Raw genomic sequence first — 22895 nt, 5'->3', positions numbered from 1 at the left:
TCATTTTCTCTTTATCGGTTGAGAACCAGTGTATTCAAGATATTATGGCCATTGCCGAGTGAATGCTGTAGCGCTTCCCGACGAGTCGGGTTCGGATCCTGTATCAACTCCCACGCATGGTGGTGACCTTTTGGTCATCACACTCGCCAGCTGAAATCGGCGCTGCCATTTCGTAGTAGTAAAAGAGTAGTGGCCCGTGGGGGGGATCGAACCCACGACCTTCGCGTTATTAGCACGACGCTCTAACCAACTGAGCTAACGGGCCCCGGCAGATGCAGTTACTCAGCCCTACGCTGGAAACAGGTGGCATGAAGCCGTACACCATTTCTATGGTCGTCGTGTGTCTGCTTCCCTAGTCTATATTCTGCTGACGGTCACGAAACAGTAGCTATATTGCGAGCAGGACGGGAAACGGCCGCTCGGACAGCTCAAACTTGTCACGATTCGTGTGGAAAAATTTCCGTTCCGGTACCGGGAATCGAACCCGGGCCTCCTGGGTGAAAGCCAGGTATCCTAGCCACTAGACCACACCGGATGTGGCCGTTTCGTTCGACCGTTCGCACGGTCGCTTGTCGCATTTCGTGTCGAGTGCCGCGTCGGCGCTCCTCTCTCTTTGCGAGCATCTTTGCACATACTGACTGGCAAGGCGCGCACCTCAAACGTCGCAGAGCAATGCTTTTGGCTTCATGCTCTGCTGGGAGAAGAGGAAAAGGGAAGCTGTAAGTAGCAATAACAGGAAGTAAACATTTTCCCGCTGAAGCGTTGAAACGTTGTGGATAACAAACAAGAAATACGTTGGCGCCCTAGCAACAGCACCACCATCAGTCACAGAAAATTAAATGCCCCGGGTGAGGATCGAACTCACGACCTTAAGATTATGAGACTTACGCGCTGCCTACTGCGCTACCGAGGCACGGGTGCACCTCTTGTCGTGGAAACTGGGTAAATACCGTACCCAATATTAGACGTAGACACACTGTACTTCCTGGATAACATGTTCTGTTGCTACACGTGCACTGCCGGCCCAGTTGATTGCGGTGCTGCTGCAGCTGTTGCAACGATAGGCAGCACTCCTTGTCGTTAAAGTTCAGTGCCTCGGAGGCACCCGGACCCAGCAACTTGTGAGGCCAGGCCGACGCTAGACTGTAGAACATGATGCGAGCGTCCTAGTGGGGACCAGCGAGTGCTGCGTTCTCGGTCCTTCTCAAGGGAAATCCAGCTACACATTCTTGTGGATCGTGCATCTCAAGCGGTCAAGCCACGCGGCAGCATTATCGCGGGAAAAGCAAAATGATGCATCGGCCGGGAATCGAACCCGGGCCGCCCGCGTGGCAGGCGAGCATTCTACCACTGAACCACCGATGCTCGGGCCAGCGGTAACTTGACGCTGCTTCCCGAGCAGATGTCTCAAGGGAAAGTGGGACTGCCGTCAAGCGCCGTAGCATTCTGTGGAAAAGGTGCTGCAGACGCTGAATCCTGCACTGCACTGCTCTGCTTAAAAATGCCGCCAGAACGCGGTCCTCTGCGTACTCTTGCGTCGCCGGCGCCCAACTCTTGCCAAAGGATGCGAAATGTGCGCGGATACGTTGTCCGAATGCGTCTGGATGTGCTCCCCTAGCCTGCCTGGAAATGCGCCTGCCAGGTACGATCACCTTCGGCCGCTGCCGACTGGCGGGAAGCCGACACAGCGCGGAGGCGGGCCGCTCGCTTGTGCGGTGGTGGTGTAATGGTCAGCATAGTTGCCTTCCAAGCAGTTGATCCGGGTTCGATTCCCGGCCACCGCAGCAGGCTTTTAATTTCGCGTATGAGTACTTTTGCCACGCGCTCTTAAATTATTGTTTTTCCGGCCTCCTACTCGCTGCATACCAGCCCTTAGTGTGTCTCGACTTGTCTCGACTTTGCTCAGCTGACGCGAGAGCTGACGCTCTCAAATCGGCCTATATCAAAACGACAAGCACGAGAAACGACTGAGAGAGGTAAGGAGAGGCGAGGCGATGGACACACAGCACGCCCCCTTCATTTCACGGTGGCGTCTCCCTGACCGAATCGGGCTGTAGCTCCGAAAACAAAGGAGAAACAAAAATAGGAAGTAAAAGTGCCAATAGTGCCCTGTGTTCCCATGCGCTCACACGCCCAAGTACTGACAAGGGCCAAAGTTGTTACGCATCGGCAATCGGAGATTTTCTTTCATTTTCTCTTTATCGGTTGAGAACCAGTGTATTCAAGATATTATGGCCATTGCCGAGTGAATGCTGTAGCGCTTCCCGACGAGTCGGGTTCGGATCCTGTATCAACTCCCACGCATGGTGGTGACCTTTTGGTCATCACACTCGCCAGCTGAAATCGGCGCTGCCATTTCGTAGTAGTAAAAGAGTAGTGGCCCGTGGGGGGGATCGAACCCACGACCTTCGCGTTATTAGCACGACGCTCTAACCAACTGAGCTAACGGGCCCCGGCAGATGCAGTTACTCAGCCCTACGCTGGAAACAGGTGGCATGAAGCCGTACACCATTTCTATGGTCGTCGTGTGTCTGCTTCCCTAGTCTATATTCTGCTGACGGTCACGAAACAGTAGCTATATTGCGAGCAGGACGGGAAACGGCCGCTCGGACAGCTCAAACTTGTCACGATTCGTGTGGAAAAATTTCCGTTCCGGTACCGGGAATCGAACCCGGGCCTCCTGGGTGAAAGCCAGGTATCCTAGCCACTAGACCACACCGGATGTGGCCGTTTCGTTCGACCGTTCGCACGGTCGCTTGTCGCATTTCGTGTCGAGTGCCGCGTCGGCGCTCCTCTCTCTTTGCGAGCATCTTTGCACATACTGACTGGCAAGGCGCGCACCTCAAACGTCGCAGAGCAATGCTTTTGGCTTCATGCTCTGCTGGGAGAAGAGGAAAAGGGAAGCTGTAAGTAGCAATAACAGGAAGTAAACATTTTCCCGCTGAAGCGTTGAAACGTTGTGGATAACAAACAAGAAATACGTTGGCGCCCTAGCAACAGCACCACCATCAGTCACAGAAAATTAAATGCCCCGGGTGAGGATCGAACTCACGACCTTAAGATTATGAGACTTACGCGCTGCCTACTGCGCTACCGAGGCACGGGTGCACCTCTTGTCGTGGAAACTGGGTAAATACCGTACCCAATATTAGACGTAGACACACTGTACTTCCTGGATAACATGTTCTGTTGCTACACGTGCACTGCCGGCCCAGTTGATTGCGGTGCTGCTGCAGCTGTTGCAACGATAGGCAGCACTCCTTGTCGTTAAAGTTCAGTGCCTCGGAGGCACCCGGACCCAGCAACTTGTGAGGCCAGGCCGACGCTAGACTGTAGAACATGATGCGAGCGTCCTAGTGGGGACCAGCGAGTGCTGCGTTCTCGGTCCTTCTCAAGGGAAATCCAGCTACACATTCTTGTGGATCGTGCATCTCAAGCGGTCAAGCCACGCGGCAGCATTATCGCGGGAAAAGCAAAATGATGCATCGGCCGGGAATCGAACCCGGGCCGCCCGCGTGGCAGGCGAGCATTCTACCACTGAACCACCGATGCTCGGGCCAGCGGTAACTTGACGCTGCTTCCCGAGCAGATGTCTCAAGGGAAAGTGGGACTGCCGTCAAGCGCCGTAGCATTCTGTGGAAAAGGTGCTGCAGACGCTGAATCCTGCACTGCACTGCTCTGCTTAAAAATGCCGCCAGAACGCGGTCCTCTGCGTACTCTTGCGTCGCCGGCGCCCAACTCTTGCCAAAGGATGCGAAATGTGCGCGGATACGTTGTCCGAATGCGTCTGGATGTGCTCCCCTAGCCTGCCTGGAAATGCGCCTGCCAGGTACGATCACCTTCGGCCGCTGCCGACTGGCGGGAAGCCGACACAGCGCGGAGGCGGGCCGCTCGCTTGTGCGGTGGTGGTGTAATGGTCAGCATAGTTGCCTTCCAAGCAGTTGATCCGGGTTCGATTCCCGGCCACCGCAGCAGGCTTTTAATTTCGCGTATGAGTACTTTTGCCACGCGCTCTTAAATTATTGTTTTTCCGGCCTCCTACTCGCTGCATACCAGCCCTTAGTGTGTCTCGACTTGTCTCGACTTTGCTCAGCTGACGCGAGAGCTGACGCTCTCAAATCGGCCTATATCAAAACGACAAGCACGAGAAACGACTGAGAGAGGTAAGGAGAGGCGAGGCGATGGACACACAGCACGCCCCCTTCATTTCACGGTGGCGTCTCCCTGACCGAATCGGGCTGTAGCTCCGAAAACAAAGGAGAAACAAAAATAGGAAGTAAAAGTGCCAATAGTGCCCTGTGTTCCCATGCGCTCACACGCCCAAGTACTGACAAGGGCCAAAGTTGTTACGCATCGGCAATCGGAGATTTTCTTTCATTTTCTCTTTATCGGTTGAGAACCAGTGTATTCAAGATATTATGGCCATTGCCGAGTGAATGCTGTAGCGCTTCCCGACGAGTCGGGTTCGGATCCTGTATCAACTCCCACGCATGGTGGTGACCTTTTGGTCATCACACTCGCCAGCTGAAATCGGCGCTGCCATTTCGTAGTAGTAAAAGAGTAGTGGCCCGTGGGGGGGATCGAACCCACGACCTTCGCGTTATTAGCACGACGCTCTAACCAACTGAGCTAACGGGCCCCGGCAGATGCAGTTACTCAGCCCTACGCTGGAAACAGGTGGCATGAAGCCGTACACCATTTCTATGGTCGTCGTGTGTCTGCTTCCCTAGTCTATATTCTGCTGACGGTCACGAAACAGTAGCTATATTGCGAGCAGGACGGGAAACGGCCGCTCGGACAGCTCAAACTTGTCACGATTCGTGTGGAAAAATTTCCGTTCCGGTACCGGGAATCGAACCCGGGCCTCCTGGGTGAAAGCCAGGTATCCTAGCCACTAGACCACACCGGATGTGGCCGTTTCGTTCGACCGTTCGCACGGTCGCTTGTCGCATTTCGTGTCGAGTGCCGCGTCGGCGCTCCTCTCTCTTTGCGAGCATCTTTGCACATACTGACTGGCAAGGCGCGCACCTCAAACGTCGCAGAGCAATGCTTTTGGCTTCATGCTCTGCTGGGAGAAGAGGAAAAGGGAAGCTGTAAGTAGCAATAACAGGAAGTAAACATTTTCCCGCTGAAGCGTTGAAACGTTGTGGATAACAAACAAGAAATACGTTGGCGCCCTAGCAACAGCACCACCATCAGTCACAGAAAATTAAATGCCCCGGGTGAGGATCGAACTCACGACCTTAAGATTATGAGACTTACGCGCTGCCTACTGCGCTACCGAGGCACGGGTGCACCTCTTGTCGTGGAAACTGGGTAAATACCGTACCCAATATTAGACGTAGACACACTGTACTTCCTGGATAACATGTTCTGTTGCTACACGTGCACTGCCGGCCCAGTTGATTGCGGTGCTGCTGCAGCTGTTGCAACGATAGGCAGCACTCCTTGTCGTTAAAGTTCAGTGCCTCGGAGGCACCCGGACCCAGCAACTTGTGAGGCCAGGCCGACGCTAGACTGTAGAACATGATGCGAGCGTCCTAGTGGGGACCAGCGAGTGCTGCGTTCTCGGTCCTTCTCAAGGGAAATCCAGCTACACATTCTTGTGGATCGTGCATCTCAAGCGGTCAAGCCACGCGGCAGCATTATCGCGGGAAAAGCAAAATGATGCATCGGCCGGGAATCGAACCCGGGCCGCCCGCGTGGCAGGCGAGCATTCTACCACTGAACCACCGATGCTCGGGCCAGCGGTAACTTGACGCTGCTTCCCGAGCAGATGTCTCAAGGGAAAGTGGGACTGCCGTCAAGCGCCGTAGCATTCTGTGGAAAAGGTGCTGCAGACGCTGAATCCTGCACTGCACTGCTCTGCTTAAAAATGCCGCCAGAACGCGGTCCTCTGCGTACTCTTGCGTCGCCGGCGCCCAACTCTTGCCAAAGGATGCGAAATGTGCGCGGATACGTTGTCCGAATGCGTCTGGATGTGCTCCCCTAGCCTGCCTGGAAATGCGCCTGCCAGGTACGATCACCTTCGGCCGCTGCCGACTGGCGGGAAGCCGACACAGCGCGGAGGCGGGCCGCTCGCTTGTGCGGTGGTGGTGTAATGGTCAGCATAGTTGCCTTCCAAGCAGTTGATCCGGGTTCGATTCCCGGCCACCGCAGCAGGCTTTTAATTTCGCGTATGAGTACTTTTGCCACGCGCTCTTAAATTATTGTTTTTCCGGCCTCCTACTCGCTGCATACCAGCCCTTAGTGTGTCTCGACTTGTCTCGACTTTGCTCAGCTGACGCGAGAGCTGACGCTCTCAAATCGGCCTATATCAAAACGACAAGCACGAGAAACGACTGAGAGAGGTAAGGAGAGGCGAGGCGATGGACACACAGCACGCCCCCTTCATTTCACGGTGGCGTCTCCCTGACCGAATCGGGCTGTAGCTCCGAAAACAAAGGAGAAACAAAAATAGGAAGTAAAAGTGCCAATAGTGCCCTGTGTTCCCATGCGCTCACACGCCCAAGTACTGACAAGGGCCAAAGTTGTTACGCATCGGCAATCGGAGATTTTCTTTCATTTTCTCTTTATCGGTTGAGAACCAGTGTATTCAAGATATTATGGCCATTGCCGAGTGAATGCTGTAGCGCTTCCCGACGAGTCGGGTTCGGATCCTGTATCAACTCCCACGCATGGTGGTGACCTTTTGGTCATCACACTCGCCAGCTGAAATCGGCGCTGCCATTTCGTAGTAGTAAAAGAGTAGTGGCCCGTGGGGGGGATCGAACCCACGACCTTCGCGTTATTAGCACGACGCTCTAACCAACTGAGCTAACGGGCCCCGGCAGATGCAGTTACTCAGCCCTACGCTGGAAACAGGTGGCATGAAGCCGTACACCATTTCTATGGTCGTCGTGTGTCTGCTTCCCTAGTCTATATTCTGCTGACGGTCACGAAACAGTAGCTATATTGCGAGCAGGACGGGAAACGGCCGCTCGGACAGCTCAAACTTGTCACGATTCGTGTGGAAAAATTTCCGTTCCGGTACCGGGAATCGAACCCGGGCCTCCTGGGTGAAAGCCAGGTATCCTAGCCACTAGACCACACCGGATGTGGCCGTTTCGTTCGACCGTTCGCACGGTCGCTTGTCGCATTTCGTGTCGAGTGCCGCGTCGGCGCTCCTCTCTCTTTGCGAGCATCTTTGCACATACTGACTGGCAAGGCGCGCACCTCAAACGTCGCAGAGCAATGCTTTTGGCTTCATGCTCTGCTGGGAGAAGAGGAAAAGGGAAGCTGTAAGTAGCAATAACAGGAAGTAAACATTTTCCCGCTGAAGCGTTGAAACGTTGTGGATAACAAACAAGAAATACGTTGGCGCCCTAGCAACAGCACCACCATCAGTCACAGAAAATTAAATGCCCCGGGTGAGGATCGAACTCACGACCTTAAGATTATGAGACTTACGCGCTGCCTACTGCGCTACCGAGGCACGGGTGCACCTCTTGTCGTGGAAACTGGGTAAATACCGTACCCAATATTAGACGTAGACACACTGTACTTCCTGGATAACATGTTCTGTTGCTACACGTGCACTGCCGGCCCAGTTGATTGCGGTGCTGCTGCAGCTGTTGCAACGATAGGCAGCACTCCTTGTCGTTAAAGTTCAGTGCCTCGGAGGCACCCGGACCCAGCAACTTGTGAGGCCAGGCCGACGCTAGACTGTAGAACATGATGCGAGCGTCCTAGTGGGGACCAGCGAGTGCTGCGTTCTCGGTCCTTCTCAAGGGAAATCCAGCTACACATTCTTGTGGATCGTGCATCTCAAGCGGTCAAGCCACGCGGCAGCATTATCGCGGGAAAAGCAAAATGATGCATCGGCCGGGAATCGAACCCGGGCCGCCCGCGTGGCAGGCGAGCATTCTACCACTGAACCACGGATGCTCGGGCCAGCGGTAACTTGACGCTGCTTCCCGAGCAGATGTCTCAAGGGAAAGTGGGACTGCCGTCAAGCGCCGTAGCATTCTGTGGAAAAGGTGCTGCAGACGCTGAATCCTGCACTGCACTGCTCTGCTTAAAAATGCCGCCAGAACGCGGTCCTCTGCGTACTCTTGCGTCGCCGGCGCCCAACTCTTGCCAAAGGATGCGAAATGTGCGCGGATACGTTGTCCGAATGCGTCTGGATGTGCTCCCCTAGCCTGCCTGGAAATGCGCCTGCCAGGTACGATCACCTTCGGCCGCTGCCGACTGGCGGGAAGCCGACACAGCGCGGAGGCGGGCCGCTCGCTTGTGCGGTGGTGGTGTAATGGTCAGCATAGTTGCCTTCCAAGCAGTTGATCCGGGTTCGATTCCCGGCCACCGCAGCAGGCTTTTAATTTCGCGTATGAGTACTTTTGCCACGCGCTCTTAAATTATTGTTTTTCCGGCCTCCTACTCGCTGCATACCAGCCCTTAGTGTGTCTCGACTTGTCTCGACTTTGCTCAGCTGACGCGAGAGCTGACGCTCTCAAATCGGCCTATATCAAAACGACAAGCACGAGAAACGACTGAGAGAGGTAAGGAGAGGCGAGGCGATGGACACACAGCACGCCCCCTTCATTTCACGGTGGCGTCTCCCTGACCGAATCGGGCTGTAGCTCCGAAAACAAAGGAGAAACAAAAATAGGAAGTAAAAGTGCCAATAGTGCCCTGTGTTCCCATGCGCTCACACGCCCAAGTACTGACAAGGGCCAAAGTTGTTACGCATCGGCAATCGGAGATTTTCTTTCATTTTCTCTTTATCGGTTGAGAACCAGTGTATTCAAGATATTATGGCCATTGCCGAGTGAATGCTGTAGCGCTTCCCGACGAGTCGGGTTCGGATCCTGTATCAACTCCCACGCATGGTGGTGACCTTTTGGTCATCACACTCGCCAGCTGAAATCGGCGCTGCCATTTCGTAGTAGTAAAAGAGTAGTGGCCCGTGGGGGGGATCGAACCCACGACCTTCGCGTTATTAGCACGACGCTCTAACCAACTGAGCTAACGGGCCCCGGCAGATGCAGTTACTCAGCCCTACGCTGGAAACAGGTGGCATGAAGCCGTACACCATTTCTATGGTCGTCGTGTGTCTGCTTCCCTAGTCTATATTCTGCTGACGGTCACGAAACAGTAGCTATATTGCGAGCAGGACGGGAAACGGCCGCTCGGACAGCTCAAACTTGTCACGATTCGTGTGGAAAAATTTCCGTTCCGGTACCGGGAATCGAACCCGGGCCTCCTGGGTGAGAGCCAGGTATCCTAGCCACTAGACCACACCGGATGTGGCCGTTTCGTTCGACCGTTCGCACGGTCGCTTGTCGCATTTCGTGTCGAGTGCCGCGTCGGCGCTCCTCTCTCTTTGCGAGCATCTTTGCACATACTGACTGGCAAGGCGCGCACCTCAAACGTCGCAGAGCAATGCTTTTGGCTTCATGCTCTGCTGGGAGAAGAGGAAAAGGGAAGCTGTAAGTAGCAATAACAGGAAGTAAACATTTTCCCGCTGAAGCGTTGAAACGTTGTGGATAACAAACAAGAAATACGTTGGCGCCCTAGCAACAGCACCACCATCAGTCACAGAAAATTAAATGCCCCGGGTGAGGATCGAACTCACGACCTTAAGATTATGAGACTTACGCGCTGCCTACTGCGCTACCGAGGCACGGGTGCACCTCTTGTCGTGGAAACTGGGTAAATACCGTACCCAATATTAGACGTAGACACACTGTACTTCCTGGATAACATGTTCTGTTGCTACACGTGCACTGCCGGCCCAGTTGATTGCGGTGCTGCTGCAGCTGTTGCAACGATAGGCAGCACTCCTTGTCGTTAAAGTTCAGTGCCTCGGAGGCACCCGGACCCAGCAACTTGTGAGGCCAGGCCGACGCTAGACTGTAGAACATGATGCGAGCGTCCTAGTGGGGACCAGCGAGTGCTGCGTTCTCGGTCCTTCTCAAGGGAAATCCAGCTACACATTCTTGTGGATCGTGCATCTCAAGCGGTCAAGCCACGCGGCAGCATTATCGCGGGAAAAGCAAAATGATGCATCGGCCGGGAATCGAACCCGGGCCGCCCGCGTGGCAGGCGAGCATTCTACCACTGAACCACCGATGCTCGGGCCAGCGGTAACTTGACGCTGCTTCCCGAGCAGATGTCTCAAGGGAAAGTGGGACTGCCGTCAAGCGCCGTAGCATTCTGTGGAAAAGGTGCTGCAGACGCTGAATCCTGCACTGCACTGCTCTGCTTAAAAATGCCGCCAGAACGCGGTCCTCTGCGTACTCTTGCGTCGCCGGCGCCCAACTCTTGCCAAAGGATGCGAAATGTGCGCGGATACGTTGTCCGAATGCGTCTGGATGTGCTCCCCTAGCCTGCCTGGAAATGCGCCTGCCAGGTACGATCACCTTCGGCCGCTGCCGACTGGCGGGAAGCCGACACAGCGCGGAGGCGGGCCGCTCGCTTGTGCGGTGGTGGTGTAATGGTCAGCATAGTTGCCTTCCAAGCAGTTGATCCGGGTTCGATTCCCGGCCACCGCAGCAGGCTTTTAATTTCGCGTATGAGTACTTTTGCCACGCGCTCTTAAATTATTGTTTTTCCGGCCTCCTACTCGCTGCATACCAGCCCTTAGTGTGTCTCGACTTGTCTCGACTTTGCTCAGCTGACGCGAGAGCTGACGCTCTCAAATCGGCCTATATCAAAACGACAAGCACGAGAAACGACTGAGAGAGGTAAGGAGAGGCGAGGCGATGGACACACAGCACGCCCCCTTCATTTCACGGTGGCGTCTCCCTGACCGAATCGGGCTGTAGCTCCGAAAACAAAGGAGAAACAAAAATAGGAAGTAAAAGTGCCAATAGTGCCCTGTGTTCCCATGCGCTCACACGCCCAAGTACTGACAAGGGCCAAAGTTGTTACGCATCGGCAATCGGAGATTTTCTTTCATTTTCTCTTTATCGGTTGAGAACCAGTGTATTCAAGATATTATGGCCATTGCCGAGTGAATGCTGTAGCGCTTCCCGACGAGTCGGGTTCGGATCCTGTATCAACTCCCACGCATGGTGGTGACCTTTTGGTCATCACACTCGCCAGCTGAAATCGGCGCTGCCATTTCGTAGTAGTAAAAGAGTAGTGGCCCGTGGGGGGGATCGAACCCACGACCTTCGCGTTATTAGCACGACGCTCTAACCAACTGAGCTAACGGGCCCCGGCAGATGCAGTTACTCAGCCCTACGCTGGAAACAGGTGGCATGAAGCCGTACACCATTTCTATGGTCGTCGTGTGTCTGCTTCCCTAGTCTATATTCTGCTGACGGTCACGAAACAGTAGCTATATTGCGAGCAGGACGGGAAACGGCCGCTCGGACAGCTCAAACTTGTCACGATTCGTGTGGAAAAATTTCCGTTCCGGTACCGGGAATCGAACCCGGGCCTCCTGGGTGAAAGCCAGGTATCCTAGCCACTAGACCACACCGGATGTGGCCGTTTCGTTCGACCGTTCGCACGGTCGCTTGTCGCATTTCGTGTCGAGTGCCGCGTCGGCGCTCCTCTCTCTTTGCGAGCATCTTTGCACATACTGACTGGCAAGGCGCGCACCTCAAACGTCGCAGAGCAATGCTTTTGGCTTCATGCTCTGCTGGGAGAAGAGGAAAAGGGAAGCTGTAAGTAGCAATAACAGGAAGTAAACATTTTCCCGCTGAAGCGTTGAAACGTTGTGGATAACAAACAAGAAATACGTTGGCGCCCTAGCAACAGCACCACCATCAGTCACAGAAAATTAAATGCCCCGGGTGAGGATCGAACTCACGACCTTAAGATTATGAGACTTACGCGCTGCCTACTGCGCTACCGAGGCACGGGTGCACCTCTTGTCGTGGAAACTGGGTAAATACCGTACCCAATATTAGACGTAGACACACTGTACTTCCTGGATAACATGTTCTGTTGCTACACGTGCACTGCCGGCCCAGTTGATTGCGGTGCTGCTGCAGCTGTTGCAACGATAGGCAGCACTCCTTGTCGTTAAAGTTCAGTGCCTCGGAGGCACCCGGACCCAGCAACTTGTGAGGCCAGGCCGACGCTAGACTGTAGAACATGATGCGAGCGTCCTAGTGGGGACCAGCGAGTGCTGCGTTCTCGGTCCTTCTCAAGGGAAATCCAGCTACACATTCTTGTGGATCGTGCATCTCAAGCGGTCAAGCCACGCGGCAGCATTATCGCGGGAAAAGCAAAATGATGCATCGGCCGGGAATCGAACCCGGGCCGCCCGCGTGGCAGGCGAGCATTCTACCACTGAACCACCGATGCTCGGGCCAGCGGTAACTTGACGCTGCTTCCCGAGCAGATGTCTCAAGGGAAAGTGGGACTGCCGTCAAGCGCCGTAGCATTCTGTGGAAAAGGTGCTGCAGACGCTGAATCCTGCACTGCACTGCTCTGCTTAAAAATGCCGCCAGAACGCGGTCCTCTGCGTACTCTTGCGTCGCCGGCGCCCAACTCTTGCCAAAGGATGCGAAATGTGCGCGGATACGTTGTCCGAATGCGTCTGGATGTGCTCCCCTAGCCTGCCTGGAAATGCGCCTGCCAGGTACGATCACCTTCGGCCGCTGCCGACTGGCGGGAAGCCGACACAGCGCGGAGGCGGGCCGCTCGCTTGTGCGGTGGTGGTGTAATGGTCAGCATAGTTGCCTTCCAAGCAGTTGATCCGGGTTCGATTCCCGGCCACCGCAGCAGGCTTTTAATTTCGCGTATGAGTACTTTTGCCACGCGCTCTTAAATTATTGTTTTTCCGGCCTCCTACTCGCTGCATACCAGCCCTTAGTGTGTCTCGACTTGTCTCGACTTTGCTCAGCTGACGCGAGAGCTGACGCTCTCAAATCGGCCTATATCAAAACGACAAGCACGAGAAACGACTGAGAGAGGTAAGGAGAGGCGAGGCGATGGACACACAGCACGCCCCCTTCATTTCACGGTGGCGTCTCCCTGACCGAATCGGGCTGTAGCTCCGAAAACAAAGGAGAAACAAAAATAGGAAGTAAAAGTGCCAATAGTGCCCTGTGTTCCCATGCGCTCACACGCCCAAGTACTGACAAGGGCCAAAGTTGTTACGCATCGGCAATCGGAGATTTTCTTTCATTTTCTCTTTATCGGTTGAGAACCAGTGTATTCAAGATATTATGGCCATTGCCGAGTGAATGCTGTAGCGCTTCCCGACGAGTCGGGTTCGGATCCTGTATCAACTCCCACGCATGGTGGTGACCTTTTGGTCATCACACTCGCCAGCTGAAATCGGCGCTGCCATTTCGTAGTAGTAAAAGAGTAGTGGCCCGTGGGGGGGATCGAACCCACGACCTTCGCGTTATTAGCACGACGCTCTAACCAACTGAGCTAACGGGCCCCGGCAGATGCAGTTACTCAGCCCTACGCTGGAAACAGGTGGCATGAAGCCGTACACCATTTCTATGGTCGTCGTGTGTCTGCTTCCCTAGTCTATATTCTGCTGACGGTCACGAAACAGTAGCTATATTGCGAGCAGGACGGGAAACGGCCGCTCGGACAGCTCAAACTTGTCACGATTCGTGTGGAAAAATTTCCGTTCCGGTACCGGGAATCGAACCCGGGCCTCCTGGGTGAAAGCCAGGTATCCTAGCCACTAGACCACACCGGATGTGGCCGTTTCGTTCGACCGTTCGCACGGTCGCTTGTCGCATTTCGTGTCGAGTGCCGCGTCGGCGCTCCTCTCTCTTTGCGAGCATCTTTGCACATACTGACTGGCAAGGCGCGCACCTCAAACGTCGCAGAGCAATGCTTTTGGCTTCATGCTCTGCTGGGAGAAGAGGAAAAGGGAAGCTGTAAGTAGCAATAACAGGAAGTAAACATTTTCCCGCTGAAGCGTTGAAACGTTGTGGATAACAAACAAGAAATACGTTGGCGCCCTAGCAACAGCACCACCATCAGTCACAGAAAATTAAATGCCCCGGGTGAGGATCGAACTCACGACCTTAAGATTATGAGACTTACGCGCTGCCTACTGCGCTACCGAGGCACGGGTGCACCTCTTGTCGTGGAAACTGGGTAAATACCGTACCCAATATTAGACGTAGACACACTGTACTTCCTGGATAACATGTTCTGTTGCTACACGTGCACTGCCGGCCCAGTTGATTGCGGTGCTGCTGCAGCTGTTGCAACGATAGGCAGCACTCCTTGTCGTTAAAGTTCAGTGCCTCGGAGGCACCCGGACCCAGCAACTTGTGAGGCCAGGCCGACGCTAGACTGTAGAACATGATGCGAGCGTCCTAGTGGGGACCAGCGAGTGCTGCGTTCTCGGTCCTTCTCAAGGGAAATCCAGCTACACATTCTTGTGGATCGTGCATCTCAAGCGGTCAAGCCACGCGGCAGCATTATCGCGGGAAAAGCAAAATGATGCATCGGCCGGGAATCGAACCCGGGCCGCCCGCGTGGCAGGCGAGCATTCTACCACTGAACCACCGATGCTCGGGCCAGCGGTAACTTGACGCTGCTTCCCGAGCAGATGTCTCAAGGGAAAGTGGGACTGCCGTCAAGCGCCGTAGCATTCTGTGGAAAAGGTGCTGCAGACGCTGAATCCTGCACTGCACTGCTCTGCTTAAAAATGCCGCCAGAACGCGGTCCTCTGCGTACTCTTGCGTCGCCGGCGCCCAACTCTTGCCAAAGGATGCGAAATGTGCGCGGATACGTTGTCCGAATGCGTCTGGATGTGCTCCCCTAGCCTGCCTGGAAATGCGCCTGCCAGGTACGATCACCTTCGGCCGCTGCCGACTGGCGGGAAGCCGACACAGCGCGGAGGCGGGCCGCTCGCTTGTGCGGTGGTGGTGTAATGGTCAGCATAGTTGCCTTCCAAGCAGTTGATCCGGGTTCGATTCCCGGCCACCGCAGCAGGCTTTTAATTTCGCGTATGAGTACTTTTGCCACGCGCTCTTAAATTATTGTTTTTCCGGCCTCCTACTCGCTGCATACCAGCCCTTAGTGTGTCTCGACTTGTCTCGACTTTGCTCAGCTGACGCGAGAGCTGACGCTCTCAAATCGGCCTATATCAAAACGACAAGCACGAGAAACGACTGAGAGAGGTAAGGAGAGGCGAGGCGATGGACACACAGCACGCCCCCTTCATTTCACGGTGGCGTCTCCCTGACCGAATCGGGCTGTAGCTCCGAAAACAAAGGAGAAACAAAAATAGGAAGTAAAAGTGCCAATAGTGCCCTGTGTTCCCATGCGCTCACACGCCCAAGTACTGACAAGGGCCAAAGTTGTTACGCATCGGCAATCGGAGATTTTCTTTCATTTTCTCTTTATCGGTTGAGAACCAGTGTATTCAAGATATTATGGCCATTGCCGAGTGAATGCTGTAGCGCTTCCCGACGAGTCGGGTTCGGATCCTGTATCAACTCCCACGCATGGTGGTGACCTTTTGGTCATCACACTCGCCAGCTGAAATCGGCGCTGCCATTTCGTAGTAGTAAAAGAGTAGTGGCCCGTGGGGGGGATCGAACCCACGACCTTCGCGTTATTAGCACGACGCTCTAACCAACTGAGCTAACGGGCCCCGGCAGATGCAGTTACTCAGCCCTACGCTGGAAACAGGTGGCATGAAGCCGTACACCATTTCTATGGTCGTCGTGTGTCTGCTTCCCTAGTCTATATTCTGCTGACGGTCACGAAACAGTAGCTATATTGCGAGCAGGACGGGAAACGGCCGCTCGGACAGCTCAAACTTGTCACGATTCGTGTGGAAAAATTTCCGTTCCGGTACCGGGAATCGAACCCGGGCCTCCTGGGTGAAAGCCAGGTATCCTAGCCACTAGACCACACCGGATGTGGCCGTTTCGTTCGACCGTTCGCACGGTCGCTTGTCGCATTTCGTGTCGAGTGCCGCGTCGGCGCTCCTCTCTCTTTGCGAGCATCTTTGCACATACTGACTGGCAAGGCGCGCACCTCAAACGTCGCAGAGCAATGCTTTTGGCTTCATGCTCTGCTGGGAGAAGAGGAAAAGGGAAGCTGTAAGTAGCAATAACAGGAAGTAAACATTTTCCCGCTGAAGCGTTGAAACGTTGTGGATAACAAACAAGAAATACGTTGGCGCCCTAGCAACAGCACCACCATCAGTCACAGAAAATTAAATGCCCCGGGTGAGGATCGAACTCACGACCTTAAGATTATGAGACTTACGCGCTGCCTACTGCGCTACCGAGGCACGGGTGCACCTCTTGTCGTGGAAACTGGGTAAATACCGTACCCAATATTAGACGTAGACACACTGTACTTCCTGGATAACATGTTCTGTTGCTACACGTGCACTGCCGGCCCAGTTGATTGCGGTGCTGCTGCAGCTGTTGCAACGATAGGCAGCACTCCTTGTCGTTAAAGTTCAGTGCCTCGGAGGCACCCGGACCCAGCAACTTGTGAGGCCAGGCCGACGCTAGACTGTAGAACATGATGCGAGCGTCCTAGTGGGGACCAGCGAGTGCTGCGTTCTCGGTCCTTCTCAAGGGAAATCCAGCTACACATTCTTGTGGATCGTGCATCTCAAGCGGTCAAGCCACGCGGCAGCATTATCGCGGGAAAAGCAAAATGATGCATCGGCCGGGAATCGAACCCGGGCCGCCCGCGTGGCAGGCGAGCATTCTACCACTGAACCACCGATGCTCGGGCCAGCGGTAACTTGACGCTGCTTCCCGAGCAGATGTCTCAAGGGAAAGTGGGACTGCCGTCAAGCGCCGTAGCATTCTGTGGAAAAGGTGCTGCAGACGCTGAATCCTGCACTGCACTGCTCTGCTTAAAAATGCCGCCAGAACGCGGTCCTCTGCGTACTCTTGCGTCGCCGGCGCCCAACTCTTGCCAAAGGATGCGAAATGTGCGCGGATACGTTGTCCGAATGCGTCTGGATGTGCTCCCCTAGCCTGCCTGGAAATGCGCCTGCCAGGTACGATCACCTTCGGCCGCTGCCGACTGGCGGGAAGCCGACACAGCGCGGAGGCGGGCCGCTCGCTTGTGCGGTGGTGGTGTAATGGTCAGCATAGTTGCCTTCCAAGCAGTTGATCCGGGTTCGATTCCCGGCCACCGCAGCAGGCTTTTAATTTCGCGTATGAGTACTTTTGCCACGCGCTCTTAAATTATTGTTTTTCCGGCCTCCTACTCGCTGCATACCAGCCCTTAGTGTGTCTCGACTTGTCTCGACTTTGCTCAGCTGACGCGAGAGCTGACGCTCTCAAATCGGCCTATATCAAAACGACAAGCACGAGAAACGACTGAGAGAGGTAAGGAGAGGCGAGGCGATGGACACACAGCACGCCCCCTTCATTTCACGGTGGCGTCTCCCTGACCGAATCGGGCTGTAGCTCCGAAAACAAAGGAGAAACAAAAATAGGAAGTAAAAGTGCCAATAGTGCCCTGTGTTCCCATGCGCTCACACGCCCAAGTACTGACAAGGGCCAAAGTTGTTACGCATCGGCAATCGGAGATTTTCTTTCATTTTCTCTTTATCGGTTGAGAACCAGTGTATTCAAGATATTATGGCCATTGCCGAGTGAATGCTGTAGCGCTTCCCGACGAGTCGGGTTCGGATCCTGTATCAACTCCCACGCATGGTGGTGACCTTTTGGTCATCACACTCGCCAGCTGAAATCGGCGCTGCCATTTCGTAGTAGTAAAAGAGTAGTGGCCCGTGGGGGGGATCGAACCCACGACCTTCGCGTTATTAGCACGACGCTCTAACCAACTGAGCTAACGGGCCCCGGCAGATGCAGTTACTCAGCCCTACGCTGGAAACAGGTGGCATGAAGCCGTACACCATTTCTATGGTCGTCGTGTGTCTGCTTCCCTAGTCTATATTCTGCTGACGGTCACGAAACAGTAGCTATATTGCGAGCAGGACGGGAAACGGCCGCTCGGACAGCTCAAACTTGTCACGATTCGTGTGGAAAAATTTCCGTTCCGGTACCGGGAATCGAACCCGGGCCTCCTGGGTGAAAGCCAGGTATCCTAGCCACTAGACCACACCGGATGTGGCCGTTTCGTTCGACCGTTCGCACGGTCGCTTGTCGCATTTCGTGTCGAGTGCCGCGTCGGCGCTCCTCTCTCTTTGCGAGCATCTTTGCACATACTGACTGGCAAGGCGCGCACCTCAAACGTCGCAGAGCAATGCTTTTGGCTTCATGCTCTGCTGGGAGAAGAGGAAAAGGGAAGCTGTAAGTAGCAATAACAGGAAGTAAACATTTTCCCGCTGAAGCGTTGAAACGTTGTGGATAACAAACAAGAAATACGTTGGCGCCCTAGCAACAGCACCACCATCAGTCACAGAAAATTAAATGCCCCGGGTGAGGATCGAACTCACGACCTTAAGATTATGAGACTTACGCGCTGCCTACTGCGCTACCGAGGCACGGGTGCACCTCTTGTCGTGGAAACTGGGTAAATACCGTACCCAATATTAGACGTAGACACACTGTACTTCCTGGATAACATGTTCTGTTGCTACACGTGCACTGCCGGCCCAGTTGATTGCGGTGCTGCTGCAGCTGTTGCAACGATAGGCAGCACTCCTTGTCGTTAAAGTTCAGTGCCTCGGAGGCACCCGGACCCAGCAACTTGTGAGGCCAGGCCGACGCTAGACTGTAGAACATGATGCGAGCGTCCTAGTGGGGACCAGCGAGTGCTGCGTTCTCGGTCCTTCTCAAGGGAAATCCAGCTACACATTCTTGTGGATCGTGCATCTCAAGCGGTCAAGCCACGCGGCAGCATTATCGCGGGAAAAGCAAAATGATGCATCGGCCGGGAATCGAACCCGGGCCGCCCGCGTGGCAGGCGAGCATTCTACCACTGAACCACCGATGCTCGGGCCAGCGGTAACTTGACGCTGCTTCCCGAGCAGATGTCTCAAGGGAAAGTGGGACTGCCGTCAAGCGCCGTAGCATTCTGTGGAAAAGGTGCTGCAGACGCTGAATCCTGCACTGCACTGCTCTGCTTAAAAATGCCGCCAGAACGCGGTCCTCTGCGTACTCTTGCGTCGCCGGCGCCCAACTCTTGCCAAAGGATGCGAAATGTGCGCGGATACGTTGTCCGAATGCGTCTGGATGTGCTCCCCTAGCCTGCCTGGAAATGCGCCTGCCAGGTACGATCACCTTCGGCCGCTGCCGACTGGCGGGAAGCCGACACAGCGCGGAGGCGGGCCGCTCGCTTGTGCGGTGGTGGTGTAATGGTCAGCATAGTTGCCTTCCAAGCAGTTGATCCGGGTTCGATTCCCGGCCACCGCAGCAGGCTTTTAATTTCGCGTATGAGTACTTTTGCCACGCGCTCTTAAATTATTGTTTTTCCGGCCTCCTACTCGCTGCATACCAGCCCTTAGTGTGTCTCGACTTGTCTCGACTTTGCTCAGCTGACGCGAGAGCTGACGCTCTCAAATCGGCCTATATCAAAACGACAAGCACGAGAAACGACTGAGAGAGGTAAGGAGAGGCGAGGCGATGGACACACAGCACGCCCCCTTCATTTCACGGTGGCGTCTCCCTGACCGAATCGGGCTGTAGCTCCGAAAACAAAGGAGAAACAAAAATAGGAAGTAAAAGTGCCAATAGTGCCCTGTGTTCCCATGCGCTCACACGCCCAAGTACTGACAAGGGCCAAAGTTGTTACGCATCGGCAATCGGAGATTTTCTTTCATTTTCTCTTTATCGGTTGAGAACCAGTGTATTCAAGATATTATGGCCATTGCCGAGTGAATGCTGTAGCGCTTCCCGACGAGTCGGGTTCGGATCCTGTATCAACTCCCACGCATGGTGGTGACCTTTTGGTCATCACACTCGCCAGCTGAAATCGGCGCTGCCATTTCGTAGTAGTAAAAGAGTAGTGGCCCGTGGGGGGGATCGAACCCACGACCTTCGCGTTATTAGCACGACGCTCTAACCAACTGAGCTAACGGGCCCCGGCAGATGCAGTTACTCAGCCCTACGCTGGAAACAGGTGGCATGAAGCCGTACACCATTTCTATGGTCGTCGTGTGTCTGCTTCCCTAGTCTATATTCTGCTGACGGTCACGAAACAGTAGCTATATTGCGAGCAGGACGGGAAACGGCCGCTCGGACAGCTCAAACTTGTCACGATTCGTGTGGAAAAATTTCCGTTCCGGTACCGGGAATCGAACCCGGGCCTCCTGGGTGAAAGCCAGGTATCCTAGCCACTAGACCACACCGGATGTGGCCGTTTCGTTCGACCGTTCGCACGGTCGCTTGTCGCATTTCGTGTCGAGTGCCGCGTCGGCGCTCCTCTCTCTTTGCGAGCATCTTTGCACATACTGACTGGCAAGGCGCGCACCTCAAACGTCGCAGAGCAATGCTTTTGGCTTCATGCTCTGCTGGGAGAAGAGGAAAAGGGAAGCTGTAAGTAGCAATAACAGGAAGTAAACATTTTCCCGCTGAAGCGTTGAAACGTTGTGGATAACAAACAAGAAATACGTTGGCGCCCTAGCAACAGCACCACCATCAGTCACAGAAAATTAAATGCCCCGGGTGAGGATCGAACTCACGACCTTAAGATTATGAGACTTACGCGCTGCCTACTGCGCTACCGAGGCACGGGTGCACCTCTTGTCGTGGAAACTGGGTAAATACCGTACCCAATATTAGACGTAGACACACTGTACTTCCTGGATAACATGTTCTGTTGCTACACGTGCACTGCCGGCCCAGTTGATTGCGGTGCTGCTGCAGCTGTTGCAACGATAGGCAGCACTCCTTGTCGTTAAAGTTCAGTGCCTCGGAGGCACCCGGACCCAGCAACTTGTGAGGCCAGGCCGACGCTAGACTGTAGAACATGATGCGAGCGTCCTAGTGGGGACCAGCGAGTGCTGCGTTCTCGGTCCTTCTCAAGGGAAATCCAGCTACACATTCTTGTGGATCGTGCATCTCAAGCGGTCAAGCCACGCGGCAGCATTATCGCGGGAAAAGCAAAATGATGCATCGGCCGGGAATCGAACCCGGGCCGCCCGCGTGGCAGGCGAGCATTCTACCACTGAACCACGGATGCTCGGGCCAGCGGTAACTTGACGCTGCTTCCCGAGCAGATGTCTCAAGGGAAAGTGGGACTGCCGTCAAGCGCCGTAGCATTCTGTGGAAAAGGTGCTGCAGACGCTGAATCCTGCACTGCACTGCTCTGCTTAAAAATGCCGCCAGAACGCGGTCCTCTGCGTACTCTTGCGTCGCCGGCGCCCAACTCTTGCCAAAGGATGCGAAATGTGCGCGGATACGTTGTCCGAATGCGTCTGGATGTGCTCCCCTAGCCTGCCTGGAAATGCGCCTGCCAGGTACGATCACCTTCGGCCGCTGCCGACTGGCGGGAAGCCGACACAGCGCGGAGGCGGGCCGCTCGCTTGTGCGGTGGTGGTGTAATGGTCAGCATAGTTGCCTTCCAAGCAGTTGATCCGGGTTCGATTCCCGGCCACCGCAGCAGGCTTTTAATTTCGCGTATGAGTACTTTTGCCACGCGCTCTTAAATTATTGTTTTTCCGGCCTCCTACTCGCTGCATACCAGCCCTTAGTGTGTCTCGACTTGTCTCGACTTTGCTCAGCTGACGCGAGAGCTGACGCTCTCAAATCGGCCTATATCAAAACGACAAGCACGAGAAACGACTGAGAGAGGTAAGGAGAGGCGAGGCGATGGACACACAGCACGCCCCCTTCATTTCACGGTGGCGTCTCCCTGACCGAATCGGGCTGTAGCTCCGAAAACAAAGGAGAAACAAAAATAGGAAGTAAAAGTGCCAATAGTGCCCTGTGTTCCCATGCGCTCACACGCCCAAGTACTGACAAGGGCCAAAGTTGTTACGCATCGGCAATCGGAGATTTTCTTTCATTTTCTCTTTATCGGTTGAGAACCAGTGTATTCAAGATATTATGGCCATTGCCGAGTGAATGCTGTAGCGCTTCCCGACGAGTCGGGTTCGGATCCTGTATCAACTCCCACGCATGGTGGTGACCTTTTGGTCATCACACTCGCCAGCTGAAATCGGCGCTGCCATTTCGTAGTAGTAGAAGAGTAGTGGCCCGTGGGGGGGATCGAACCCACGACCTTCGCGTTATTAGCACGACGCTCTAACCAACTGAGCTAACGGGCCCCGGCAGATGCAGTTACTCAGCCCTACGCTGGAAACAGGTGGCATGAAGCCGTACACCATTTCTATGGTCGTCGTGTGTCTGCTTCCCTAGTCTATATTCTGCTGACGGTCACGAAACAGTAGCTATATTGCGAGCAGGACGGGAAACGGCCGCTCGGACAGCTCAAACTTGTCACGACTCGTGTGGAAAAATTTCCGTTCCGGTACCGGGAATCGAACCCGGGCCTCCTGGGTGAAAGCCAGGTATCCTAGCCACTAGACCACACCGGATGTGGCCGTTTCGTTCGACCGTTCGCACGGTCGCTTGTCGCATTTCGTGTCGAGTGCCGCGTCGGCGCTCCTCTCTCTTTGCGAGCATCTTTGCACATACTGACTGGCAAGGCGCGCACCTCAAACGTCGCAGAGCAATGCTTTTGGCTTCATGCTCTGCTGGGAGAAGAGGAAAAGGGAAGCTGTAAGTAGCAATAACAGGAAGTAAACATTTTCCCGCTGAAGCGTTGAAACGTTGTGGATAACAAACAAGAAATACGTTGGCGCCCTAGCAACAGCACCACCATCAGTCACAGAAAATTAAATGCCCCGGGTGAGGATCGAACTCACGACCTTAAGATTATGAGACTTACGCGCTGCCTACTGCGCTACCGAGGCACGGGTGCACCTCTTGTCGTGGAAACTGGGTAAATACCGTACCCAATATTAGACGTAGACACACTGTACTTCCTGGATAACATGTTCTGTTGCTACACGTGCACTGCCGGCC

General features: G+C 54.6%; 53 non-coding genes across 53 annotated transcripts; 10 read left to right on the top strand and 43 right to left on the bottom strand.

The window, feature by feature from the left end:
- Positions 1-190: 190 nt before the first annotated feature.
- Positions 191-265, bottom strand: Trnai-aau. Its single transcript has one exon. It is a non-coding gene; the product is annotated as a tRNA-Ile (tRNA).
- A 198-nt stretch (positions 266-463) lies between these two features.
- Positions 464-535, bottom strand: Trnae-uuc. Its single transcript has one exon. It is a non-coding gene; the product is annotated as a tRNA-Glu (tRNA).
- Positions 536-840: 305 nt separating this feature from the next.
- Trnam-cau lies at positions 841-913 on the bottom strand. The gene has a single exon. It is a non-coding gene; the product is annotated as a tRNA-Met (tRNA).
- Positions 914-1294: 381 nt separating this feature from the next.
- Trnag-gcc lies at positions 1295-1365 on the bottom strand. The gene has a single exon. It is a non-coding gene; the product is annotated as a tRNA-Gly (tRNA).
- Positions 1366-1712: 347 nt separating this feature from the next.
- Positions 1713-1784, top strand: Trnag-ucc. Its single transcript has one exon. It is a non-coding gene; the product is annotated as a tRNA-Gly (tRNA).
- A 593-nt stretch (positions 1785-2377) lies between these two features.
- Positions 2378-2452, bottom strand: Trnai-aau. The gene has a single exon. It is a non-coding gene; the product is annotated as a tRNA-Ile (tRNA).
- A 198-nt stretch (positions 2453-2650) lies between these two features.
- Positions 2651-2722, bottom strand: Trnae-uuc. The gene has a single exon. It is a non-coding gene; the product is annotated as a tRNA-Glu (tRNA).
- Positions 2723-3027: 305 nt separating this feature from the next.
- Positions 3028-3100, bottom strand: Trnam-cau. The gene has a single exon. It is a non-coding gene; the product is annotated as a tRNA-Met (tRNA).
- A 381-nt stretch (positions 3101-3481) lies between these two features.
- On the bottom strand, positions 3482-3552 carry Trnag-gcc. Its single transcript has one exon. It is a non-coding gene; the product is annotated as a tRNA-Gly (tRNA).
- Positions 3553-3899: 347 nt separating this feature from the next.
- On the top strand, positions 3900-3971 carry Trnag-ucc. The gene has a single exon. It is a non-coding gene; the product is annotated as a tRNA-Gly (tRNA).
- Positions 3972-4564: 593 nt separating this feature from the next.
- On the bottom strand, positions 4565-4639 carry Trnai-aau. The gene has a single exon. It is a non-coding gene; the product is annotated as a tRNA-Ile (tRNA).
- Positions 4640-4837: 198 nt separating this feature from the next.
- Trnae-uuc lies at positions 4838-4909 on the bottom strand. Its single transcript has one exon. It is a non-coding gene; the product is annotated as a tRNA-Glu (tRNA).
- Positions 4910-5214: 305 nt separating this feature from the next.
- Trnam-cau lies at positions 5215-5287 on the bottom strand. Its single transcript has one exon. It is a non-coding gene; the product is annotated as a tRNA-Met (tRNA).
- A 381-nt stretch (positions 5288-5668) lies between these two features.
- On the bottom strand, positions 5669-5739 carry Trnag-gcc. Its single transcript has one exon. It is a non-coding gene; the product is annotated as a tRNA-Gly (tRNA).
- A 347-nt stretch (positions 5740-6086) lies between these two features.
- Trnag-ucc lies at positions 6087-6158 on the top strand. Its single transcript has one exon. It is a non-coding gene; the product is annotated as a tRNA-Gly (tRNA).
- A 593-nt stretch (positions 6159-6751) lies between these two features.
- Trnai-aau lies at positions 6752-6826 on the bottom strand. Its single transcript has one exon. It is a non-coding gene; the product is annotated as a tRNA-Ile (tRNA).
- Positions 6827-7024: 198 nt separating this feature from the next.
- On the bottom strand, positions 7025-7096 carry Trnae-uuc. The gene has a single exon. It is a non-coding gene; the product is annotated as a tRNA-Glu (tRNA).
- Positions 7097-7401: 305 nt separating this feature from the next.
- On the bottom strand, positions 7402-7474 carry Trnam-cau. The gene has a single exon. It is a non-coding gene; the product is annotated as a tRNA-Met (tRNA).
- A 381-nt stretch (positions 7475-7855) lies between these two features.
- On the bottom strand, positions 7856-7926 carry Trnag-gcc. Its single transcript has one exon. It is a non-coding gene; the product is annotated as a tRNA-Gly (tRNA).
- Positions 7927-8273: 347 nt separating this feature from the next.
- On the top strand, positions 8274-8345 carry Trnag-ucc. The gene has a single exon. It is a non-coding gene; the product is annotated as a tRNA-Gly (tRNA).
- A 593-nt stretch (positions 8346-8938) lies between these two features.
- Trnai-aau lies at positions 8939-9013 on the bottom strand. The gene has a single exon. It is a non-coding gene; the product is annotated as a tRNA-Ile (tRNA).
- A 198-nt stretch (positions 9014-9211) lies between these two features.
- Positions 9212-9283, bottom strand: Trnae-cuc. Its single transcript has one exon. It is a non-coding gene; the product is annotated as a tRNA-Glu (tRNA).
- Positions 9284-9588: 305 nt separating this feature from the next.
- On the bottom strand, positions 9589-9661 carry Trnam-cau. The gene has a single exon. It is a non-coding gene; the product is annotated as a tRNA-Met (tRNA).
- Positions 9662-10042: 381 nt separating this feature from the next.
- Trnag-gcc lies at positions 10043-10113 on the bottom strand. Its single transcript has one exon. It is a non-coding gene; the product is annotated as a tRNA-Gly (tRNA).
- A 347-nt stretch (positions 10114-10460) lies between these two features.
- Trnag-ucc lies at positions 10461-10532 on the top strand. Its single transcript has one exon. It is a non-coding gene; the product is annotated as a tRNA-Gly (tRNA).
- Positions 10533-11125: 593 nt separating this feature from the next.
- Trnai-aau lies at positions 11126-11200 on the bottom strand. Its single transcript has one exon. It is a non-coding gene; the product is annotated as a tRNA-Ile (tRNA).
- Positions 11201-11398: 198 nt separating this feature from the next.
- Trnae-uuc lies at positions 11399-11470 on the bottom strand. Its single transcript has one exon. It is a non-coding gene; the product is annotated as a tRNA-Glu (tRNA).
- Positions 11471-11775: 305 nt separating this feature from the next.
- On the bottom strand, positions 11776-11848 carry Trnam-cau. The gene has a single exon. It is a non-coding gene; the product is annotated as a tRNA-Met (tRNA).
- Positions 11849-12229: 381 nt separating this feature from the next.
- Positions 12230-12300, bottom strand: Trnag-gcc. Its single transcript has one exon. It is a non-coding gene; the product is annotated as a tRNA-Gly (tRNA).
- Positions 12301-12647: 347 nt separating this feature from the next.
- Trnag-ucc lies at positions 12648-12719 on the top strand. The gene has a single exon. It is a non-coding gene; the product is annotated as a tRNA-Gly (tRNA).
- A 593-nt stretch (positions 12720-13312) lies between these two features.
- Positions 13313-13387, bottom strand: Trnai-aau. Its single transcript has one exon. It is a non-coding gene; the product is annotated as a tRNA-Ile (tRNA).
- A 198-nt stretch (positions 13388-13585) lies between these two features.
- On the bottom strand, positions 13586-13657 carry Trnae-uuc. Its single transcript has one exon. It is a non-coding gene; the product is annotated as a tRNA-Glu (tRNA).
- Positions 13658-13962: 305 nt separating this feature from the next.
- On the bottom strand, positions 13963-14035 carry Trnam-cau. The gene has a single exon. It is a non-coding gene; the product is annotated as a tRNA-Met (tRNA).
- A 381-nt stretch (positions 14036-14416) lies between these two features.
- Positions 14417-14487, bottom strand: Trnag-gcc. Its single transcript has one exon. It is a non-coding gene; the product is annotated as a tRNA-Gly (tRNA).
- Positions 14488-14834: 347 nt separating this feature from the next.
- On the top strand, positions 14835-14906 carry Trnag-ucc. Its single transcript has one exon. It is a non-coding gene; the product is annotated as a tRNA-Gly (tRNA).
- Positions 14907-15499: 593 nt separating this feature from the next.
- Positions 15500-15574, bottom strand: Trnai-aau. The gene has a single exon. It is a non-coding gene; the product is annotated as a tRNA-Ile (tRNA).
- Positions 15575-15772: 198 nt separating this feature from the next.
- Positions 15773-15844, bottom strand: Trnae-uuc. Its single transcript has one exon. It is a non-coding gene; the product is annotated as a tRNA-Glu (tRNA).
- Positions 15845-16149: 305 nt separating this feature from the next.
- Positions 16150-16222, bottom strand: Trnam-cau. The gene has a single exon. It is a non-coding gene; the product is annotated as a tRNA-Met (tRNA).
- A 381-nt stretch (positions 16223-16603) lies between these two features.
- Trnag-gcc lies at positions 16604-16674 on the bottom strand. Its single transcript has one exon. It is a non-coding gene; the product is annotated as a tRNA-Gly (tRNA).
- A 347-nt stretch (positions 16675-17021) lies between these two features.
- On the top strand, positions 17022-17093 carry Trnag-ucc. Its single transcript has one exon. It is a non-coding gene; the product is annotated as a tRNA-Gly (tRNA).
- Positions 17094-17686: 593 nt separating this feature from the next.
- On the bottom strand, positions 17687-17761 carry Trnai-aau. Its single transcript has one exon. It is a non-coding gene; the product is annotated as a tRNA-Ile (tRNA).
- Positions 17762-17959: 198 nt separating this feature from the next.
- Positions 17960-18031, bottom strand: Trnae-uuc. The gene has a single exon. It is a non-coding gene; the product is annotated as a tRNA-Glu (tRNA).
- Positions 18032-18336: 305 nt separating this feature from the next.
- Positions 18337-18409, bottom strand: Trnam-cau. Its single transcript has one exon. It is a non-coding gene; the product is annotated as a tRNA-Met (tRNA).
- A 381-nt stretch (positions 18410-18790) lies between these two features.
- Positions 18791-18861, bottom strand: Trnag-gcc. The gene has a single exon. It is a non-coding gene; the product is annotated as a tRNA-Gly (tRNA).
- A 347-nt stretch (positions 18862-19208) lies between these two features.
- Trnag-ucc lies at positions 19209-19280 on the top strand. Its single transcript has one exon. It is a non-coding gene; the product is annotated as a tRNA-Gly (tRNA).
- Positions 19281-19873: 593 nt separating this feature from the next.
- Trnai-aau lies at positions 19874-19948 on the bottom strand. Its single transcript has one exon. It is a non-coding gene; the product is annotated as a tRNA-Ile (tRNA).
- A 198-nt stretch (positions 19949-20146) lies between these two features.
- Trnae-uuc lies at positions 20147-20218 on the bottom strand. The gene has a single exon. It is a non-coding gene; the product is annotated as a tRNA-Glu (tRNA).
- A 305-nt stretch (positions 20219-20523) lies between these two features.
- Trnam-cau lies at positions 20524-20596 on the bottom strand. Its single transcript has one exon. It is a non-coding gene; the product is annotated as a tRNA-Met (tRNA).
- A 381-nt stretch (positions 20597-20977) lies between these two features.
- Trnag-gcc lies at positions 20978-21048 on the bottom strand. Its single transcript has one exon. It is a non-coding gene; the product is annotated as a tRNA-Gly (tRNA).
- A 347-nt stretch (positions 21049-21395) lies between these two features.
- Positions 21396-21467, top strand: Trnag-ucc. Its single transcript has one exon. It is a non-coding gene; the product is annotated as a tRNA-Gly (tRNA).
- A 593-nt stretch (positions 21468-22060) lies between these two features.
- Trnai-aau lies at positions 22061-22135 on the bottom strand. The gene has a single exon. It is a non-coding gene; the product is annotated as a tRNA-Ile (tRNA).
- A 198-nt stretch (positions 22136-22333) lies between these two features.
- On the bottom strand, positions 22334-22405 carry Trnae-uuc. The gene has a single exon. It is a non-coding gene; the product is annotated as a tRNA-Glu (tRNA).
- A 305-nt stretch (positions 22406-22710) lies between these two features.
- On the bottom strand, positions 22711-22783 carry Trnam-cau. Its single transcript has one exon. It is a non-coding gene; the product is annotated as a tRNA-Met (tRNA).
- Positions 22784-22895: the final 112 nt, after the last annotated feature.

Source organism: Schistocerca piceifrons, unplaced genomic scaffold (assembly GCF_021461385.2).
Source record: "Schistocerca piceifrons isolate TAMUIC-IGC-003096 unplaced genomic scaffold, iqSchPice1.1 HiC_scaffold_458, whole genome shotgun sequence".
Classification (NCBI taxonomy): domain Eukaryota; kingdom Metazoa; phylum Arthropoda; class Insecta; order Orthoptera; family Acrididae; genus Schistocerca; species Schistocerca piceifrons.
Note: the sequence above shows the minus strand (reverse complement) of the source record. Positions and strands in the feature narration are given on the sequence as shown.